Below are 23799 nucleotides of genomic sequence, written 5' to 3'. Positions count from 1 at the left end.
CCTTTAATCCTTGAGCTCCTTTGAAATAAGATATCCCGTATGGTGACAATTTTCTCTAGCAGTGGGGATGAGGGCATTTGGGAATGGTAGGCTGTTCCAAGTGCAAATTGAGCTTTTCAAGCTCCTTTTCACATCCTCGCAATGTGCCCATCTAGCTTTCATCCTACGATCATCATCACGCGATACTCTGACAGCCAGATAATCTGATTCATTTTTTTTAAATCAGGGCATTTCCCTGACACCAGCAAGAATTGCTTGAATTCCTTGCTATACGTGCCCCAAGCTGAAGTAAATGTTTAAATAAACAGAATAGTTTGAATTCTGTGACTGACTCTGTGCTTGCGGATGAAATCCTAACCTCAAGAACCTCGACAACGAGAACGACTACAGGGAGGAAGTGAGACAATTGGTGGGCTGGTGCAATACACACAATCTGGTCCTGAATGTCAACAAGACAAAAGAGGTCATTGTTGACTTCAGAAGGAACCAGCATAGCCACACACCACTTCTCATATAGCGGACACTGCAGTGGAGGTAGTAGGGCTGACCTCGATTAGTCGACTAATCGATCGGAACGGGTCTCAGTCGACTGACCACCTTTTTTCTTTTTCTTTTTTTTTGCCCCAAAAAAATGTATATAAAAATACAATATTTACAAAAATATACAAAAATATTGTATTATTCCACTAGGTCTGTGGGGGACATAAACACATTTGAACATTCTGACTGTTCAAATCTCCAATGTGCATGTGGAGTGTGTCTGCCTGTGTGGCAATGTGCCACTGCCTGTGACTTGAATCGCACAGTGTGCTGGCCTGATAGACTCCAGAATCTCAATCTCACCTGCTGTGCTCAATCTGGCTAATGACAAGCCTCTCAGTTGTTAAAAAATATATATATATATTTTTTTCCTTTTTTTTCTGGAGTCTGCTGAATGACAATAAAGATATCTATCTATATATCTATATTTTTGTCCACGGCAAACCCAAGAAATGTAAAAAATATAAATTAATTACATGAAATGTAATATGGAATATGGAAAGGCAAAACAAGAGAGAATGGCAGGCCCCGTCATAAGGCAGTGACATCCTTGTAACAGGGCTGCGACAGGCCCTGTGACATGGCCTGACATCCCTATGACGGACCCCGTCACATGGTACTGATCATGATACAGGGTGTCATACTTTCAAACAGAGTTAATGACAAAAAAAAAGTCTAGGAGGAAATTTAAGAAAGAATGCTGAATGTTTCATCTCTCAAATCCCTGAAACGATCAGCATCAAATGTTTTGTGCTTGCAGCCGGTAGGCTGTTTTACTTCACTTTTTTGCAATGTATTATTTTTGAGGCTCTGGAATCTGTTCAATCGTAATATACAATGCATATGGAACCTCCCATTTAAAAAAACACACAACATAGAAAAACAACCACAATACAAAAAAGAAAAAAGAAAATAATATAATGATGACAAGACAAACGAGTACACCACAGTCTTGACATGATTGTACATACATGGACGATGTACCAGGTTACCAGAGTCCTTTTTTGTTTTTTGCTACTGTTCAATAAGATACATTGAAGTGCAGTCTAGAGGGGTCCACTGCATAGGTTCATTCAGTTTCTCCAGAGGAACCACAGTGATTACCTGCTTGTACCAATCATCCAGTGTAGGAGTGTCTCTATGAATCTAAAGCTTGAGTACTATGGTCTTTCTTTCCAACTAATTTGGCATTGTGTCTGGTCCTTGCACTGGAGTAGTACACACTGGAGAGGTGACTGCTTTACATTTTAACTGTTTGACTGTAGTTTAGTTTAGTAGTGTACTGTAGTGTAATAGTGTAGTTTGTACAAATGAATGTACAAATTGAATGTTAACATCACAAATTCAACAAATGTTGCAGAAACATGATCCCTCCCTTTATTATTATGTTTTTCTAGAGTAGGGGAGAGCGGGGTCGGTTGATGCGCATTTTACTAATCCCTCCCTACACAGAGATTAATTAATTTCAAGTAACCAAACTTTTTTGTGAACAAGATACACTTGTCCTCTCCCATTACCCCGAGTGTTTTTTAATTTTGGTGAAACGAGTCGGACGCAATCGGCAAAGCAAAGTGATCTCGCGCTCAGGAGGACGAAAGGGGGACGCAGGACGAAAGATGAGGAAGTGAGCGCGAGATCACTTTGCTTGCCGATTGCGTCCGACTCGTTTCACCAAAATTAAAAAACACTTGGGGTAATGTGAGAGGACAAGTGTATCTTGTTCACAAAGAAGTTTGGTTACTTGAAATGAATTAGTCTCTGTGCAGGGAGGGAATTAGTAAAATGCGCGCTGACCGCCCTGTCTCTCCCCCAGTCTCCGCTACTTAAAACGTGCAAAAACACAAAAGGGTCTGTAGCTCGGTCAATCTTAGGCGGAAATGGATTTTTTTTCGTCTGCGAGGCTTTCGGGCGCTGTGGAATCGAATGACGTCACCGGAAATACGCGACGAAAAGGTGTTGCATGGTATCCAGTGAAAGGTGAAACCGTCCTACCGCACAAACCGACCCCGCTCTCCCCTAGTAGTAGCAGCAGCAGCAGGCCTAGTGCTGTTTTATGTTTTCCATAACAAAAGCATTGCCAACTTTGATATAATGATTCTGCCTGACTAAAATGAGTTTTATGATCAGGTTGTTTGTCTGTGGCAACTACAAAACAAAACAAAAGGCAGGCTGGCAGGGGTGTAGACAGACACAGAGAATGGATCATTTACAACTACAATTCAATTATATTGTTCCTGCTGAGTGCATTGATTTATACTATTGAGGAACCCATTGTCAGCAGGTTGCATAAAGAAAACAGAAAAAGAAAACAAGCAGTCTATTCCCTTTAATTGCATCCCGATTCACGACACAAAACAATGTTTGCAAAGGTCTGGCATATAATTATGCCAAAAAGTGGAACTTTTTAGATCTCTCTCACTAATTATTCTATCAACCTCAGCAGCAGGGTAATTAGGGAAAATTACTTGTAAAATTTGACAGCCAAGCCAGGCTTATTTTGTAAGAGATATACGGTTTACAGGGGTGTATGGTTTGTTATTTTTATATTTATATTTTATGTTTAAAAAGTGGTTGTACTGGGCAGTTCCCAGGTTTGAATGTCTGTCTGTCTGTCTGTCTGTCTGTCTGTCTGTCTGTCTGTCTGTCTGTCTGTCTGTCTGTCTGTCTGTCTGTCTGTCTGTCTGTCTGTCTGTCTGTCTGTCTGTGTGTGTGTGTGTGTGTGTGTGTGTGTGTGAATGTGAAGCAGGGTTGTTGATGAAAAATAGCACTTGTGCTCACCCTGGGTAACTACAGGTTTTAAAAAAAGAGAAAAGGAAATAGGCTAATGCAATTGGAAGCTTGTGGCAATATTAGCCTGTGATTGAGAGATTACCACTCTAATCCTGGATTGGACAAACAGGTCAAGTGGCTTATGGGTATCAGATAGTTATTTCTGCCTCTCCCTTTGTTTCCCACTGTACCACTGACATATGGTGGACATGAGGCAAGCCAGTTTCCAAGCAGAAGTCAAACTGTGCCATCATCATCCTTATCATCAGCGTCAAGTGCCTCTGTTGATTTTGAAGCAATCTCTGCCAGAAATTCACCCTTAACAATCAATCCAATATCCAGTCAATTTTTCTTGGCCAAAGTAAATTATTGGAATCAGAGCCATTCCTTGCTAAGCAACCCCATTATTTCAGCCTCTAAGGATGGTGATGTTGGTCGGATGTCCATCAACCCAACACATAAAACCACATGAGACCTATCTTGAAAACGGCACTGGATTACCAAGATGTTTGCTGTGCTCCTTCATGCTCCCCAGCAGATTGATGCGCCATCCTGTGAGAGGGTTATCTAATAGTCCAATAAACAGGCTGTACACTTAAAATTATGGATTCACAAGATCTGGCATTTATTGATTGCCCACAATTATCCCAGATTGAATGGTCATGGTGATATACATATGAACAGCAAAGACATATTGTATATGAAAGCAAATACGACCTGTTACATCACGAATTCAGATTCGATCATATCAGTCCACAGATTTGGGTGCCCCGCGAAGCGCAGGCCAGAGGGTGTCACTCTCTGGCCTGCCACTATATAGAAATCTCTCTCTCACTGAGTGACCTTGCATGCGCACAGCTCGGCTGCACACTCTTAAAAGTAATGGTAACTGCTTAAAGGGTCTACATTCCCCCATCAAGATGAACCTTACTGATTTCGATAACCTAGACTCTTGCACTACCAAAATGTATTCCACACATATTATGAACCTGTGGATTCAACAATCAAAGTCCGGTATTAAGTAAAGTTATGTAAAGTGCTGCTGATCGCGAAGTATAGACTAGGGTATGCGCATGCATAAAGTGAATGGGAAATCGAGTGGCAAAGTGAGTGGAAATTGAGTTTAACATCGCTTAACATCGTCTAATGCAATCAGATAGGACTTTTCTGTTTGGATGTATGGGCTGTCAAGGCCAGAAAGTAGTGTTTTGCCACTCAGTAGGCGTTCCCGCATAACTTCTGGGTATGATGGTGATGTCACGTGCATACCCTCTATTGTCTTGTAAGGTGCCTTTCCGCTCACAGCGCAAGAGAGGACTTTGAGTCATGGTAGGTCATTGTTAACATGCTTTTATTGTCCCTCTTGCTATCAGGTAGGCGAACAAATGTAAGCATAGGAGCAAATTGTCTACCTGTGGCATTCAACATGACACTATATGGCTCATCAGTCCAGAAACTGGAAAAGACAACAAAGCTAGAAGAACATATGAGTAGTATATATAACAGAAAGACGCCCTGAGGTTGCGTGCACACATCCGCCTGGGTAAAAGCAGACTGTGGGCGAGCGCTGGCGCTTTGGCATCCGGGGTCAGATCAACATATGGAATGAATTCTGTACTGGCCATATATGGAGCGTGTCTTGAGTGTACAGGGTTTGATGAGGTCAGATCGACATGTGGAATGTCAGACCTGGAAGGATGGGTGGGGAGGGATCAACATATGGAATGTCAGAACAGGTCAGCTCCATATGGAGATCTAGGTGATGATCCAGACTTCTCCATGTATGGTTATACAGGGTTAGATGAGGTCAGAGTCATGATCTTCATATATGGAGATTTTCATATATGGTGGCGTGACGTGATGTACGAGTGGGGCCATATATGGAGACACAATGTCACGAGGCGTGACCATATATGGAGACGTGATGTCACGAGGCGTGATTAAGGTGCGACCATATATGGAGGCATGGGTGACTGACTAATGGACGATCGGACGGATGGGAGATGCAGGTTTTCATAGTAAATGCAAGTATGCAACCTACCGTCGCAACTATACATATCCAGCGTGTGCATGTGAGTTCACGCATGTTCACGCGCATGCATCTGTATTTGGTATTTATGACCCCCTGACACTTGACAGTGCACATGATTTATGAGTGGGTCATGACACCCACTACCTCTCCCCATTCCTTCTGTAATTTCCTCAGACCACACACCCCCATCGTAGTGGGGACAGTTGTAGGCCCCACTACCCCCTCGCCCCACTTGCTACTAACAGATCCGATTATAGGGGTGCATTCATTCTACCACTTGCCGCTAATTGTCAACGTTAGTGTGGCGAGATCTGAGGACACTTATATCAATAATAATGTAAATTAGTGACTACTGTAAAAGAAAAGACTTTCACTTTACTACCCTCCCAGCTGTCTGAATGATCCATAACAGGTCAGCTGATGCTGGCTGATTGAATGCCATGAGATTTGACTGCAAGCAACACTTTCCAGAACTTATTATGTTCTCATATCCTCCAGAAATGTCATTGTAAAATCAGAGCACTGAGGTCAATCGCTACATATCCATACGATGTTTTAGAAAAGTATATATCGATCGGTGCACCGAATAAAAGCTGCAAGAGCAGTCGAGTTGAGGAGGTGTGGAACGTGCCATAAAACTAAAGAGAAGTTTAGCACAGACTGAAAGTGGCCGGAGGAGAGGAGGGTGGGGGCGGTGGGAGCTCACTGTCCCTGCTACAATACGAAGGGTGTCTGTGGTCTGGGAGGTTAAAGGGAGGAATGGGGAGGGGTAGTGGGTGTTATTATGACTCACATAAATCATATGTGCACTTACAAACGTCAGGGGATCATAAATCACATGGCTGCCAATCAAATACACAACCGCGCTTGTGGACTCACGTGTGGTGTATGTATATATATACTACTCATATCATGCCTACAAGGAAAACGTCTTCAGCAGAATCCAGGGTGCATAAGAGGTGAATACTTAAGCTTCGGTCTCAGGTTCACTGAAAGCCTCCTCCTGGGCAGCATTTATAGCATAGCGTAGTCTCCGCAAAGTGAAGGGGGTGCATGGCCAAGACGTCACGAGACAGTTATTTATCGTAGGTGAAGATGTGTGGGCTTCAAGGAGCCTTTGTTCTTTCTCTGCACTAATGGTGCAAAGATCAATGGTGACAGAGGGTGGGGCTTGGTAACTTTTTCCTGCCCTGTTAAACTGTTTTTCACGCAGTCAGCAGATTGCAGTGGCCAAGATGGAGTGTGTGTGTGTGTGTGTGTGTGTGTGTGTGTGTGTGTGTGTGTGTGTGTGTGTGTGTGTGTGTGTGTGTGTGTGTGTGTGTGTGTGTGTGTGTGTGTGTGTGTGTGTGCGTGTGCGTGTGCGTGTGTGTGTGTGTGTGCGTGCGTGCGTGTGTGTGAAAGCACCAATAGCTTTTGGAGATCTAACAGGGAAAAGCTACTAGTATGATGGTCTTTAATTAGTGAAGTGCTGAAAGCTCGAGCCACATGGTTGAAATCCAGTGGTGGGAAAGTAATGAAGTACATGTAGTACTGTATAACCTACTTAACACTAAGAGCAATTGTACTTTTACTTTATTTGAGCATTTCTATTTTTAAACAGAGGAAATGTGTGCTTTTTACTCCACTACAAATATTTGAGAACTACAGTTACACTAGTTAGATTAAAATTATATATTATATACTGTATACATTAACCAATTAATCCCAATGTTGTGATTTGTTTTTTAGTAATCAAAAGTAAAACTTTTGACTACAGGACTTTTACTTAATAACAGAGTCCAGTATTTTTTTGATTGTGTTATTATTGCTATTTATTGCATTGCTAATTCCTATAAATAATTTGCGCCCCCATTATACACATCTGCCTCCTTGGCTTAATTGCATTATTGTTCAGCCTTGTTTTGCTGTTCATTTACCTTTACAGTTTACATCGATTTGGTATGCATGCCTAGATCAACATATTGTTTTATTGTAGTATTGCACCATTTATATGGAGCTCAAGGTTCTTTAAAACAAATTACTTCAAAGCAGCATTGTGTCACTCGATGAAAATAACGGATCTTTGCCAAGTGAAATAGTAATTGTTCTCATTATGCAAAGCGGTTCTGCAGTTGAGGCCACTATAAAATGCCCTGCCATTAATTAAGTGTACTGCTGTATGAAGATACGTTATACACACATACAGCCATTATCAACAAAATAATTGATGTGATTGAAGCCACCATGTCAGTTCTGAAAGTCCACGTCTTTGGGTTGTTTGCCATTTGATTACATTACTGCAGTTTATGTGACACGTTTCACAGCAGCATGAAAGACAACGTGCGTAGATCTCTTTCCCCTATTTTGGGGGGTCAGAATTTCACGCAACTTTGATGGTGCTGCAGACTGTAATCAGAGATGTTACTACTTGGGTCTTCTATATCTACACTTAGCAGGTACTGTATAGTGAATACAGTAATTGGGGCTAAGTTCCTTTCCTCGCTAAACTGTTTCTTTATGACAGTATGTTGATGAGCCCTGGGGACTACGCTTGTGGCTGCAGGCATTTATTACTTCTAATGGTTTCCCAGAATGCACATTTTTGACAGACACTTCTGTTAAGGTCAGGGATCTCCACCACAGTCACAAGCTACGAAGTGACGAGCAGTACATAGTACATACCGACTTGAGAGATCATGGGACAGTGTGAGACAAAGTCATTTATTGCCATGCTATACTGTGTAATATTCTGGCTAACAGCTAACACCATCACAGATGTCAAGCAGGGAAAGCAGCTGTTTTTCATCATCTGCATGCATGATGTCAGATGTATGACTCTGCGTATTGCTTCAAACCGACCAGAGAACTGTTGACTTCCATTATGAATTAAAGTGAAATGTTTAGGAGGCGATAGCCGTTTTTTTTAATACATTTTGAACCTGTGAAATGCGACATTCTGCACAATGACTACTTTTGTTACTTTAAGTACATTTTGATGCCGATACTTTTGTACTTTTACCCGAGTACATTTTGAACACTTTTCTAAATCAAAATCACACGTTTTCTGTGAGTACTTCTACGTATAAGAAACGTACAGTACTACTGTGTGGCTCTGGACTCATTTCGATGCTCTCTTCTTGCACATGATGTGAGTCTAGTCATCATCTTTTCCACTATGCCATGAGATGAGCTAATACTGAACAGAAACACACTTTAGTCATCTTTGATGTTAACATTTCTCAGAGAGAGAGAGAGAGAGAGAGAGAGACATCTCCAAGATTATCCCCGACAGCAGAAGGGATTTGTTGTCATCTCCAGCTCCGTGTCTGCTTTAGGCAATCCTCTCAGGTTGTTTTTTCCACATCCCCTATTGGGATTCAAACCACATGTCCTAACGACTTATTCCCTCACGTTAACTTTAAGATTACACTCCTTTTTCTACTACATTTTTAACTCAGTGCATTGGCAATGTGTCTCAAAGATAAATCTTTCAAAGGCTAATCTTTGAAAATGATGTGATGTAGCGCCCCACTGAGCCAACCAGCCCCAAATGTCTTCTACATGCTGCCATTAGGCCAATATATTCCCTGGCCTGAATATTTGTTAACATTGACTGTCTTTCTTAATCTGTACTATTTCCTTTGTTTCGCCGTAGTTGCCTTTCCTTAGTCGTGATATATGTCTTTCTGGTTTCAACATTTTCTCGATGAGTTATCATCAACTTTGCATGTTTGTAAAACTCTCAACAAACGCAGTGTATTCATTTTCAGGACACCAATTGTGTTTTCACATTACCGGTACATACCGGTACAGTGGTACCAAATACCTTTTACTGTCCTATTTGATTTTAGCAATTGTAAGTTAGAATCATACAAAGCTTATATTTGCCAAGTCTAAAGAAAGAACAGCTGAAAGAGTTTTTCACTTGATTGAGTTTCATGCTGAGCCAAGAGCCATGCTGGGATGTGAAGGCTATGCACGCACTGTCACAAACATTGAGCTTCACGCAGACATGCCCAGGTATGATGTATGTAAATGATGCATTTATATAGCGCCTTTATCCAAGGCGCCGGGCGCTTTACATAGATTGTGCATTACATTCACCCATTCACACGCACATTCATACACTGATGGCGGCGGAAACCATGCAGGTTCAGGGTCAATGACACTTCGACACTAACTCTGGGGGAGCCCTGGTTCGAACTGCAACCTTGCGGTTATCATCCAGCCACTCTACCCCTGAGCCACCGCTTTGTAGAACAAAATATTTGTACTCCTCCTCTGTACCTATACACACAACTTAGGTTACACACCGACACCGGCATGCCGAAGCCCACTATGCCGACACGCCGCATTACTAACCCATGTCCCTAACCCTAAACCTAACCACACACGGAAGGCACGTAGTCGGAATGCCACTCTGTCCCCACAACCTACTGTAACAATGAATAAACCTTAAGCTTGCTTATTCTTTTCAATTTTTTAGAGGTGCAGCCGCTCCTATGCACAGCTTTGTGTTGCAGAAGGAGAAGAGACTGGAGCAGCATGGACGTTTAGAGCCTTTTATTACGCTAAAGTATACAAAAGACTAACGTTTCGACCTTGCGGTCTTCATCAGAGTCATGACTCTTGTCCTTGTACCTGTGAAGTACCGGATCAGCCGTTTTAGGCTTGAGGCGCATTGGTAGACTCCCTTTGCACAGCTTTGTGTGTTTGTCTGTTTAAATGAACACTTCACCACTTTTCAACCTACAGTATCTTCATATAATTGGTCCTCACTAATGATCATGATAAAATAGCACAATTTTAGTCAGGTGAAACCTGACTAACATCTAGTTGTGAAATGTAGACACTTTCGCCACCTAGTCGTGAGTGGCTGCTTCTAGCCAATGGGACGGCAAAGCGGACTCTGGGCAATGGGAAGGGGAGAGGCATATATCCCTGGTAGCCAAACAGACTGCACACTGTCACACTGCAGAACAACGCAGCAGACAAACATGATCACTCACAGTCAAACTCACGGGTTGAGGGGAAGAACCGTTTGCAATGTCCGAACGTCACTCGATATAACTTCAAACCAAATTACGAAAATAATAATCAGACTAATATGGGGGGGGGGGGGCACAACAGAGACAGCGCACGCCAACGGCAGCGAAGCGTGAGATTGTGACACACAAACATACACGTCACTAAAACAAGTAAGACGCGCAAACGCGTGAAGCGAACGCAGCTCGTGTGTGTGTGGTTGTGTGTGTGTGTGCTACAGCTGCGCCCTGTGTGTGTGTGTGTGTGTGTGTGTGTGTGTGCGTGCGTGCGTGCGTGCCACAGCTGCGCCCTCTGGTGGCGGGCCGGTGGTGTAACAGCGTGACACCACACAGCGTGACACACACACACACAGACACTCAGCCCCTGCTGTCATAGTAAGTGGCTCACTGCGTTCGCAATAATAATCATACAAATATGGGGGGGAGAACACAACGGAGACAGCTGCAGATTAATTTTCTTTTCACTCCGCTCGTCCACAGAACGGAGAGGTGCGGGGGTGAGCACGGCAACTGGCACGATAATTAATCAACGGGGAGGTGCGGGGCCAGTTTTGGCCAGCAACTCTACATCTGACCTCAAATCCTTAGATCTCCATACGTATATGGAGCTGACCTGTTCTGACATTACATATGTTGATCCTTCCCCATCCATCCTTCCTCTTCGATGTCTCCCTTTTGACTGATACCTGTCCATTTAAACTCTAGACGGGCCTGCCCCAAAATTATTAGTGCAGCCACGCCCGGCAGTCTGCTGTCACCCAGGCGGATGTCCTAAAGGGTGAGGTCCCGTGCCCTCAGGCATCTTACTGGTAGTATTCTTCACCTTCTAATCAATATGCCGTCATTGAATGAGGTGATTATCTGAGGTGAAATGATAACATTCATCTCTACCATACCATAAAGCAAACTACTGCATTAGATTTGTTATTACTTGATTTTTGGTACAGTATGCTGTATTTGCTCAGGTTAGCCACTGAGAGACTGGACTCATTTGTCACATGAGAAGGAGCGAGACAGGTGCAAATCTGGCTGAACAAGTGGATTGAAAGCTCAGTGTGGTACTCAGCCCTGATTACCTGCATAAGCTCCGGTCGACGCGTGTCTCTGAGGCCCTTCTCTGCAAATCCACAAAGTGGCGTTCCAATGGGGAATTATTAAGCACTGGTTTGGGCTAATCTTTCACAGGTAGGCTAAGGACATTGGCTAATCGTCTGTGCAGTCAGGTGGAGCTATACATCCTGTCAGTGGTTCTAAAATTGGGGTCAACTAAATGTGTTGATAATATAGCATCAAAATCAGTTTAACCACTTTTAAATCTGATTTAGATTTGGGGTCCTTGGCCTGTAAAAGTTTCAGAACCACTGCATTATGTCTCTGTAGGTCTTTCCCTGTGCATTACAAAACTACAGAAATCTGCATTTATGAAAACAATTAACCTCTACTACTATCTACTGTTTGATGTAAGCATTAATTAAAGAGTGCCATGATATTCCCCTCTCTCTAAAACATGATCATCAGTTATGATTATACTAGGAGGAAGATTATTTTTCTTTCTTTTTTTTCAAAACAGAAAGTGTTAAAATGATGTTTTTATGTGGCCAGTCCCACCAGTTTATTAGGTATACCTGGTTTTCACCTTAGTACCACCCACCTGAACTTTAGCCACAACCACAGCTGTTGTATGTTAATAAAGGGAGGGTCTGATTTTAGTCTGTCACTAAAGCGGTGTATTTCAATTTTCGATTGGGTCTTTTGACTCAAGGCTTTCAGGACCAAAAATACATATAGGGAAGACATACAGTATTTGCATATTATAGACCATACTCCATAGACACAAAAACTGTGGCATCGCCTCTTTATAATCCTATACGGACGATGGGGTTTTGGGTGCACAAAGACCATGTGAAGTAGTACAGTATGTGTGTCTGTGTAATTAATCACAGATGAAGTTGTCATGCTGTGAAATGAAGCGGAACCCTGCCCACAAGTAATCCTGTCATTGATTGCCTGTCAGATGAGCAGAGGTTGACGTGTGGGAATAGTTGTCATACAATTCAGTTGTAATTGGAGTCGACAGTTAATTCAAGGTCGTTCATGATCAGAGGTGGACAAAGTGCTTTACATCAGTGCATTGCTCTATTGAAATGTATAGACATTATTCGAGATTCTCGAGACATTTAAAAAAAATGTCAATGATTGATCAGCTGCCCTGTAGGAAGGAATTAGACGTAGCGTTTTCCTCACTCATAGCCCGTAGAGACGACAGTGATTAGTATTATTGCCATCACCTGGGTGGGTGAGTCGTGTCACTTTCCTGAGACCGACGTTAAGCTGTGTATGTGTTCAACACCACAGCCAAAATTACAGTGACAGCTATGAGGTGACGGAAACTTGTCCAGCTTAGCAACGGTTGCTAAACTATTTGTATTAGCATTGGACGATCACTTTTAGGGTGGGGTAACCTACCTGAAAATGTATTTTCTATATATTTCAGAGAGACGGGGAGACGACTGTTACTGAAAAACACTTTATAGCAATGTTTATTATCAGCATATAGCGTACCTTTAACAAAAACAACAGTTTTCCCTCCCTTTAAACAATATTTATATATAATATATTCAATATCAATGTTTTGCTGAAATGTGGGTGTCTTCGGTCAGTATAGGTGTCACTCACATTAACATTGATGCTCTCTAAATATCAATTGTTGGTTTATTCTTGGCACTTTTTGATTAACACCAAATCGAGGCAAACCTAAAGGTTAATTTGTGTGTGTGTGTGTGTGTGTGTGTGTGTGTGTGTGTGTGTGTGTGTGTGTGTGTGTGTGTGTGTGTGTTTGTGTGTGTGCGCGCGCGCGCGCGCAATGCGCACGTGCATCAGTGTGCACAATAAACGTCTTAGGCCTGACTCACACGTGCACAACAGATTGATGTACAGTATATCTGATGCATGAGACTTATTGACTGATGCAAGCTCGCAATGCATTTCCAATGGGAGTCACATGGTTTGACACAACATTTTGACTGCCCCCCTCCCCCTCATACAACAAAAATGTTGTGTCAAACCATGTGACTCCCATTGGAAATGAATTGCGAGCTTGCATCAGTCAATAACTCTCATGCATCAGCTACATCAATCTGTTGCGAAGGTGTGAGACAGGCCAAAGACTACTGGTAGAGAATGTGTTCGTTTTGTGAAGTCTGGTGGTTCACAATCACAAACAAACATGCACAGATCACAGTGTAGGTGTAGGTGGTCCTAACACAGTCACATAGGCGACAGCCTATACTAAGATTTGAAATCAGATTAAAGCTAGAATATTGTGGAAGTAGCCGTGAACATGTTGCCTCAACCTAATGATGTCCCATATATTCATACTTCAAGTAGTCAAAGGCATAGGCAATGGTTTGAACTTTCAGCAGTCTGTGGGCCAGAGCAGAGGAGGAAGGTGTGTGAGGAAAAACAACTGCCACAACTACCAATGTTGTTGTTTTTCCCACATTAAAAGCTGCTGCAACTCACACCATTTCTTCAAAAGTGCATTTCATGTAATAAAACCAAATGGAACAATGTGGCATTGTGCCCAGACTTTCATTAGCTAGGTGAACAATATAGCTCAAATTAGACCATAATGGCCAAACAAAGAGAATGTAAGTAGATCTCATGTTGTCCACTGTTTGTTATAGAACAATGCTATATTGCAATATCACACGTGTTGAACAATTTGAAGTGTAAAACTGTGTAGATAAAAGTGTAGATTCAGTATGATGAAGGTAATACAGTAGGTATCTGTGCCAAGCTGGGTGGTTCTTGAAAGCCAGAATTAACGTTTGATCCTTCAGAGAGTAACATAGGCCTAATTAAACAAACAGCAGCTGTGATTCTGGTATAGCACTGCATTTGATAACCTGCCAGTTCAATAATGCGTCTTTCATCCCAGCCAGGATTCTAAGTACTTACTTGTCCAGGGTCACATGCACAAGGGGATGGGTACAGTACATCAGATGGCAATGGCATGGACGGTAGTCAATTTCTATTTAAAGGCTTAGTAGTCTGTGTTGTCCTATAGTAACTACTGGGCATTTAGACCGCAACACTTGTCCATGAGTGATTTTTAAACCTTGTTGACATCAATCTCAGCAGGGGCACGACTAGAAATCCCAGGCCCTACAACCTCCACCTCGGCTTCCCTAATACTATTAGTTAAACTGACGCTTTTACAGGGTAGGATCTACATTTTTTAGTACTCGCAGGTATAAAGTACAATTCAATTAATTCAATACATTTCTTTGTCTATTTTTTCAGTTTAAAAAAAAATGTTTTGTAATTTCGCTCAAGGGTATACTGATCAGGATTTCCCCCACTGAAGTAGCATAAACCATATAAATCATTAATAAAAGATAACACAGCCACCCTCTTTGGATTACGGGAACGATGTCACTTGTACACACAGCTCTTTGTGAGTTGTTTTTGCTAGAGTAAAAGAGATGAGAGTAAACACGGAATGCCCCTCAGAAACATTTTTGCCACAAGGTGTATATTCAAGAAACAAAGAAGAGGTTCTTGTCATTGGCAAGCTTCACCAATGCAGAATATTCTTTTAGCCTGTGATTTCTACCGCGCTTCCGGGCTCCGTCTAGGTTTCAGCTCTCTGAATCATTCAGGGTTTTTCCCCTTTACCGTGGCCCCTGAATCGGAGCAAGCTCTTTGTGACTACAATTAAAAGGGAAAGAATATGTATGTAGCACAAAAGACATCATCGTTTTCTTTGTCCAACTCACAGATGAACTAGAAAAAGTGCCCTTCTGGGCACAGTTCTCCACCAGGATGAGCAGATGTGAAGAATTCCAGGCAAAGGTTTTTCCTTGGCCTCTAGGGAGTTGGCATACAAAGTTATCCACAGATCTGTGCAGTTAGAGGTGAAAACAGTTTTCGGCCAGTTATAGCGCCACCTTGAGGCTGAGTTGAAATTGTTCATGTGGCATTTCGTCCTCGGCCTAGTGGGAATGTGGGTGCACAATTTCACGGAAATCACTTTATGTGTTCATGATTTGCAGCATTTTGTTTGAAACTGAGCACTCCTGTGAACTTTGGAAGCCAATCTTAACCAATCAGGATGGGGTCTGAAAAATCTGAAAGACTGGTTTCGTTGAATGGCTCTAGAGAGACTGTGTACCAATTTGCGTGATGTTTGGACGAAATATGTAGGTGTACTGTGCAAAAACTTGTTTTGCACAAAGCGGCCTCCTGGTGGCGCTATAACAGGCCGTTCTGGAAAGTTTGGGGCAGAGGTTCATCGTTGGCATCCAGGGAGGGTGTGTGCAAAATTTGGCATCGACAGGGTTAACGGTGGCCGAGATTAGCTGCTCACGGACACACGGACGGACACACGGACGGACACACACACGGACGGACGGACGGACGGACGGACGGAGTGCAAAACATACTCTCCCCCCATGCCTTCGGCCTGGTGGAGACAACTATGATGTGGCATGGCCTGTTCAAAAGTGAAGTCAGAGGATAACTAGATAAAGTGCCAATCGGCACAGGTCTCCACCAGGATTCTTCCTCAGCCTAGTGGGAATATGCGTGCACAGTTTCATCGCAATCGGACGCGGAGTTGTGGACATTTGCTACTCCTGAAAACTGTAGGAGCCAATCGTGGCCAATCAGGATGGAATATGAGAAATCAAACAAACCTGTCTTGATCACATGACTATGGAGATCATGTGTACCGATTTGCGTGAAATTTGGATAAAATGTGAAGGAGTAATAATAGAAAATGTGTTTTACATATGTCGGCCTCCTGGTGGCGCTATAAAGAGCAGATGTGAAAAATTCCAGGCAAAGGTTTTTCCTTGGCCTCTAGGGAGTTGGCATACAAAGTTATCCACAGATCCGTGCAGTTAGAGGTAAAAACACTTTTGGGCCAGTTATAGCGCCACCTTGAGGCTGAGTTGAAATTGTTCATGTGGCATTTCGTCCTGGGCCCAGTGGGAATGTGGGTGCACAATTTCACGGAAATCACACGATGTGTTCATGATTTGCAGCATTTTGTTTGAAACTGAGCACTCCTGTGAATTTTGGAAGCCAATCTTAACCAATCAGGATGGAGTCTGAGAAATCTGAAAGACCTGTTTGGTTGAATGGCTCTAGAGAGACTGTGTACCAATTTGCGTGATGTTTGGACAAAATCTGTAGGTGTACTGTGCAAAAACTTGTTTTGCACAAAGCGGCCTCCTGGTGGCGCTATAACAGGCCATTCTGGAAAGTGTGGGGCAGAGGTTCATGGTTGGCATCCAGGGAGTGTGTGTGCAAAATTTGGCATCGACCGGGTTAACGGTGACCGAGATTAGCTGCTCACGGACGGACACACGGACGGACGGACGGACGGACACACGGACGGAGTGCAAAACATACTCTCCCCCATGCCTTCGGCTGGTGGAGACAATTACATCACTGGTAGACACAGTAAGATGAAAGGCAATGGTGGAAATATTGGCTACAGAACATTACATTTGTATGAATAGACTGACTGATTTTTTGGGAGCTGAGCTTTTTATCTGGACGTTTCATTAAAAGATGCCTTTCAAGCAGTCAAAACAGACTTTTCAACAAGGTATTGCATAAGCTGCTAATTTCATGTGCAGTTATACATAGATAGGTCATCATTAGTTTGATGACCTATCATTCAGACATTTAGACATTTAACTCCCACAAGGCTGTGCTCTTAATTTCAGTTGTGAGTTGTCAGCATGACCTCCTGGAACTCCAATAAACTCAATAAACTAGTTTCCTGGCTTACACTGTAAGACTGTTAGATTGTATAGGGCTGCACGGCGGATAATTGATCATCATGCATTTTCATAAAATGTAATAACAAATTTAAATAAATAAATGAAAAGGAAGCATCACCCAGCCTTTTGAGTGAAGTGACTGAATCCTAGGATTGACATTTATGCACAGAGGTGGCAAATAAATGCATTCTCTACAACGTTTGAGATAATATTATTCAATGAAGTGACTGAATACCTCGGCAGCAGATCTTTGTTGCTCTGTGGAACCCCCGTGTCCCCCCCCCCCCCTTGCCAGACTGGAGTGGAAACAATTTCTCTGTAATTGCCTTTTCATTACATTGATTAATGTGATAAGGGTCTCACTGATTGATGAGTATGAGTGACATTATGTTCAATTAGAGAGCCATAAACAGGATTGATGTATGAATACATTTACCACAGAATCACCTTCCTCCGTATGGAGCATTTCAATTTAATGAGATCGCTTAGTAATCTTTTATATTGTTGTTGACCCATGGAAATCTGTCCATTCCTTTTTTATTATTATAACATTTTAAAGTGGTGAAAATAGCCAAACAAGTAGCCTGGCTCCAGCCCCTGAATCGCTAGCCACATCCATATATATATATATATATATATATATATATATATATAATACACACACACACACAGACACACACACACACACACACACACACACACACACACACACACACACACACATTATTCCCTTTTTTTCTAATTGTGTATTCGATAATATTTTGCATAGATGTGTATATTTGTATGTCTTTAAATGTCTTGATGAATTGAAAATGGAGGACCCTGATGTAAACAAGTCTTAGTGCTTTTTCTGGTTTTATCTGGTATTAACCTGTACTTTCTTCCTAACTTAACTGTTAATACAATTTTCAATTAATCAATTAAATCATTTTCAATCAATCAATGATTAGTAATTAAACAATTCTACAATAGCCAACAGACACTTTGTTTTCTCACAGAATTCTATGAGTTGGGTTCTTTCAGACTTTTTGGGGGAAATTAACATGGACTTGTACAGTAAACATCTTTTGCATTGTGTGTGTGTGTGTGTGTGTGTGTGTGTGTGTGTGTGTGTGTGTGTGTGTGTGTGTGTGTGTGTGTGTGTGTGTGTGTGTGTGTGTGTGTGTGTGTGTGTGTGTGCGCGCCGTTCACTGTGTCCACTCCGCCAGGCTCTGCCTGCTCAGTTAAGAGATGCTATAGGACGTGTTTATATGCACAGATTTACAAAGGGTTCATGCATTAAATTACAACTATAGCTATCCCAGTCACTCATATGACGTATGCCATTTGTTCTTGAGCCTGTTTGCTGCATGTGCGCCTATTTCAGCCACCAGCCAACTACTTAGTTGTTATTGGTCAGACTCAGCACTGCTAGTTACTCTAGAACAAAATAATGCATTGACCCGAGGGCGATTCTAAAAGATGTCTTCTAAAACAGTTTTCTGAAGAAAAAAATTCTGTTTCTGTAGTATCGTTGCAGTTGTGCAGAAACCCATATTTTAGATCAGCTACTTTAGAATTTGAACAGTTTTCACTCGACAGACGATATAGCTAAAATCTAAATGACATAGATGCATTCCCGGTTTTAATGGGTTAATATGCATAGTCACAGGATTAGGCCCACTGGGTCTATAAAGGCACTGAAACATTTTGTCATTTTCATGAGGGTTTAGCCTATTATACACAAAATAATAATGTCAAGAAGAGGCCATGTCAGTGTAAACAACAAAGGAATAAACAGGCTAAGATTGTGCTTCTGCTCGTATTGCTGCTTCCTGGAGGAGGTTGTTAGAGTGCTGCATTCACCATGGTTAGAGCAGGAGGAAAAGCCATCACAAACCAACAGTCTGGCACATTTGCATCCCTTCAGGAGTTCAGGGAGTATCATTTGTCATCATCTTTCTGATGTTAGCCCTCTAATTAGGAGTCAAATACAGGACTTGAAAAGTGGCCCGAACAATGGCAGGCCAAGGCTAAGAATGCTCTCTCGACATAGCCCGTTTGCAGAATGACCGTCATTCTCCATGTTACCGGTGTCCCGGCACATTCAGAGGTATTGCCCAAGGAGCCATCAGGGCAGATAAATAACTCTAGCGCGGGAGAATATTCTAACTCTAAATCGCCTCTGAAAAGGGTGGTCATGGAGATGGCTGAATATGTAGATGCAATGAAATAGATAGGAGGTGCAGGTGTTTTTTAAATTCATGAGATGCTACAGCTACACCCATCCTCAGAGAGTGTAAATGATAACCACTGTTCCATGTTTTGACCCTAAATGAATATACTGTATCTGAAATCCGAGCAACAAACGCACATAACCTCTATGTTGGAATTCATGAATACATGTATCAAAAAGGCTGTATGGATAAATTGCATTAATAGCTGCAAATCCATATGCTAGCTAGTCTAACTGAACATCAAACTGATTGTTTTTCATGCCAATCCTATAGTAACAACACTTGTAAAAATGCTGAAATGGTTATATTTCTTGCTAAGCCGCAACTGCAAAGACAAAATGGAAGGGGAGGCCAGACATCCACTGTAGTTTCATCCCATTTTCAGTGCCAAACAGCACAGGCTTTTCGGTGGAAGCATTTGAACCAGTTTCAGCATTGCCGGAAACTCGTTATTAATCATTTGATGTGTAGCGTAATAAATTCCCACACACCTTCAGCAGTGTTTGGCCATTACAAAAAACAAATGGAGATATGACACATTGCTGTACATCGCATGTGGCACATGAAAAAGAAATGACTCCAACAGCGGCCAGCAGAGTGACTCCAAGGCAAACATGCATCACATCACATGCTCCATGTTTATGGAGAACAAACTCAGCCACGTGTTTACGTGTCATGAATTGAAACGCTGTGTTGCTTCTGGCAGAGCACAGAGGAGTCGCACACATCAAGAGACCAAAATAAATGTTGTTTGGTTGCTATACTTCATGTCTTGGGCGTTTCAATCATTATACATTACATGGCTGTAGTGACAACCACTAGAAAACAGTCTGGCCTATTTCTGGTGTCCTTGGATCAAATCTGACTATCCTATGCAATTTCTTCCATAGTCTTCTCACACCTGTGCTACTGCATTGCGTGCTGCTATTGCGTGCGTGCATGTGTGTGTGTGTGTGTGTGTGTGTGTGTGTGTGTGTGTGTGTGTGTGTGTGTGTGTGTGTGTGTGTGTGTGTGCGTGCGTGCTCGTGGATGTGAGTGTTGCCTGATGTGTGTCGACTGAGAAGTCGGGGTAGCAGTGAGGGTCAACCAAGGTCGGTGCACCTGTAAACGGCTGCCGGCGATCTTGAATGGCCGCCTTTCACGTCCGCCGCCGTTTTTTACTTAATAGGCATCTGTGTGTACTGCTAGCATGGGCCTTGACAGAAGCACACAAGGGTGAACAGAGAGGCAGGTTACAGGTGCACTGACTGCACAGCCAGCGGTGAACGCACATTTTTCCTGCCTATACAACTTTGTCTTGAAAATTTGCCCGATGATGAGCAACGTGCAATCTCCACATCCCAGGTGTTCACAGCAATAACAACAAGCCACTGATGAAACGTGAGATTAGTGAGCAGGAGGAGGTGGCAGCAGCAGCAGATAACTCTGGTTTAATCGGAGTGCTGCAGGTGTACTGCAGCACAGCCACAGAGGGAGAGAGGAGTAAGATTTACTCTCAGTCTCTGTGTTATCAGTCCCAACGCAACAACACGTTCACAGGACAACCATCAGTGGAGAGTTAAACGAAAACTGAGGATTTTCCTATACAGTATGCATACATACGTACGTACAGTATGTGTACGCACTCATACATGCTCATGCACACACACACCAACAAACACACAAAAAGACACAGACCGACATGCGCCACTCGCACAGGCGCCTCTGCAGCTGGAAGCACATTGATGTGCAGAGTTTATGGCTGTGGTGGTGATAAGGTTTGTATTATCACTAGACACCTGATTCTCAGGCAGACTGACCTCATGGGTTTTCGAGCGCCTTCTAAGATTCAAATGGATGTAGGGGAGGTATAAGTAGAAGTTACACTGTTACTGGTAAGATGAGCAACACTATGTTTCAAGGAATCCAAAAACAAACTGTAGTATGCAGTCCCAATTTTATTGTATGTACTGTATATCCTATACCATTACTGTAGTGGTTTGGGTAATAGGCTACATAGTGTATGTCTATAAACAAAATTGTGTTTATTTATTTTTTTGCCATTTGAAGTGATTCTATTGAGCCCAGTATAGGTGATTGTAAGGTGGTATCACACATCAAGTAGTGCTTATGCTAATTACAACATGAAGTTATACATCAGATGTGGTCTATAACAGTGTGTATTTATTCAGATCAGACTATTATGAACAGCTGGGTTTGGACTTTGGGGTAAGTTGAGCCAATATAAAATCAATGAGAAAAATATATATTTAATTATTTCTCTGCTAAGTACAAACATGTTCCAGCTATGGGACATTGTGCGCTAGGTAGTAGCAGGTACGAACATATTCATATAAAGATAATACAGAAAAGGAAAGAGCAGACTCTACCATACCCCATTTTCTTGTACGGGAGACCAGAGTCCAGGAACACTATGGACGTCGCTGACGATTTGGTTGACCTACTCCCATATTATTTTCGCTGACCCCCCTCCCGACGATAGTGTTGCGTTATCTCATGCAGATCGGCTACTTTCACTGTTTGTGAGAATGTAAACATGGTACTGCGTTATTACGTGCAGAGTCGTGGAGAAAATTGTTATTATGAGGGTCTGCTTGGCACTTTTTGGCACATTTTGTTGCCCCCTCTGCGTGTTGCCCTACTTGCAGTGTATTACATGTATACGTATACGACGTGTTTAATTATGTAATATGCTGAGCATTAAATAGGCCAACATAGCTTTCATAAAATGATGGAACCTGAAGGGCTACTAATGAGAAAGAGATTTGTACTCACTGCCATAGTGCTAACTGTGCTCCCACGCATTCAAGGCTACAGTTTGTTTCTCAGTTTAAGCCTTCACATGGAAGTATGTATTTATTTCTGTTGCAGGAGATAACTAAATGAGGATTTTCACTAACTAGCTACTAGCTAGTGTGTAATGTACAGCTCAGTGACACAGATATGCACCCCAAACAGGCATGACCTTAAGTAAACAAGTGTGCTAGTCATAAAGCTGTAAGGCATTCAGAGAGTTTTATTTTTGAGCCAACTCACTTTATCCCAGCAGGAGGCTGGAAGTTTCTCTTCATTAATTCATGTCTGCCCGACGCAGTGCCCTCAAGTGCTATTCAGCATCCTTGATTAAGATGAGCCAAACACAGGCTGAAGGAAGTTATCAACACAGGTATAAAAAAGCATTTTGCATTCAGAAGGAGATTGTTTTGTTGCCTAAAACAAACTGTTACAAGAATAAACTGCTTGTGAAAAGAGCTCAATCGATGTTACCCTGAATTGTTTTTAATTGCTTCAATTATGAACCTTCTAGATTACCAGCTCCATTGGGTATTTCTTGGAACTACTTGTAAAGCCACATTGTCTTGCATTTTATCAAATGTTAATGGGTTTTCTCTGGCAACGCATTTAGTCATTATTCTCCCTGGATGAGCTACAGGACCTTGATGCTCTGGACCATAATTGCTTAAAACCTGGATGCAAAACGTGAGCAGACAGTGATGGAGTGATATCACAGCTGCAGCCATATCTGAACTTTGGCAGATCAGCAAAGGACCAGCTGTTTCCATAAGAGAATAGGGAGCAAGTTTGTATAAAAAAAACCCAAAGCTCACTTCACGTAGGCCTACTGTATCTCAAAGCAAGTAGTACTACTACTATTAGTAGTAGTACTAGTAGTATAGTAATCATATTCCTCACCTTTATTTCGATAGCACTTTTGTAACAAAACAGTGTTACAAAACAAATCAGTGTTATGGTGACCTGCAAAGTTGAGCTGAGCAATCACACATTGTCCATTCACTGGAATAAATGTATAGCGTTTACGGGGAGAGCAGATCAACAAAGTGCTTGGGTTATCAAAAGCCATGCTGACTGATTTGCCACCTGGCTGGCACCTCAGTTTTATTTGAAAAGAGATCCTGTTCACTAGGCGAGGAGAATCAATCCTTTCAAGGCAAATTGATTGATCAGTTCACTTGGTGCCTCGTAGAAAATCAAGCAGTTCTAGATTCAGAGTTGTAGTGAATCTATATGTGTCAGCTGCTTAAGATGCATCCCCTGCTGTGGTCTTGTGATGAAGTGCAAACCTCCACCTCATGTCCTTATTCCCTATTCAGACGGCCTCTTATTATAGGAACCCATCAGTGGTTCCGCAACCCTTTCAGTTCAAGACCCAAAAGATTGTGTGTGTGTGTGTGTGTGTGTGTGTGTGTGTGTGTGTGTGTGTGTGTGTGTGTGTGTGTGTGTGTGTGTGTGTGTGTGTGTGTGTGTGTGTGTGTGTGTGTGTGTGTGTGTGTGCGTGTGCGTGTGCGTGCAGGAAAAATACAAAAGGGAGGGGGGATATTCACTTGCTGTTACCCACAAATGGACCCTGACTCACGACCCATTGCTTGGGAATTTCTTTGGAAACACCGGTCTACATGAGG

The sequence above is a fragment of the Protomyctophum parallelum genome, assembly GCF_964188405.1.
Source record: "Protomyctophum parallelum genome assembly, chromosome: 5".
NCBI classification, from domain to species: domain Eukaryota; kingdom Metazoa; phylum Chordata; class Actinopteri; order Myctophiformes; family Myctophidae; genus Protomyctophum; species Protomyctophum parallelum.
The sequence above is the reverse complement of the archived record's forward strand: the minus strand, read 5'-3'. Positions refer to the sequence as shown.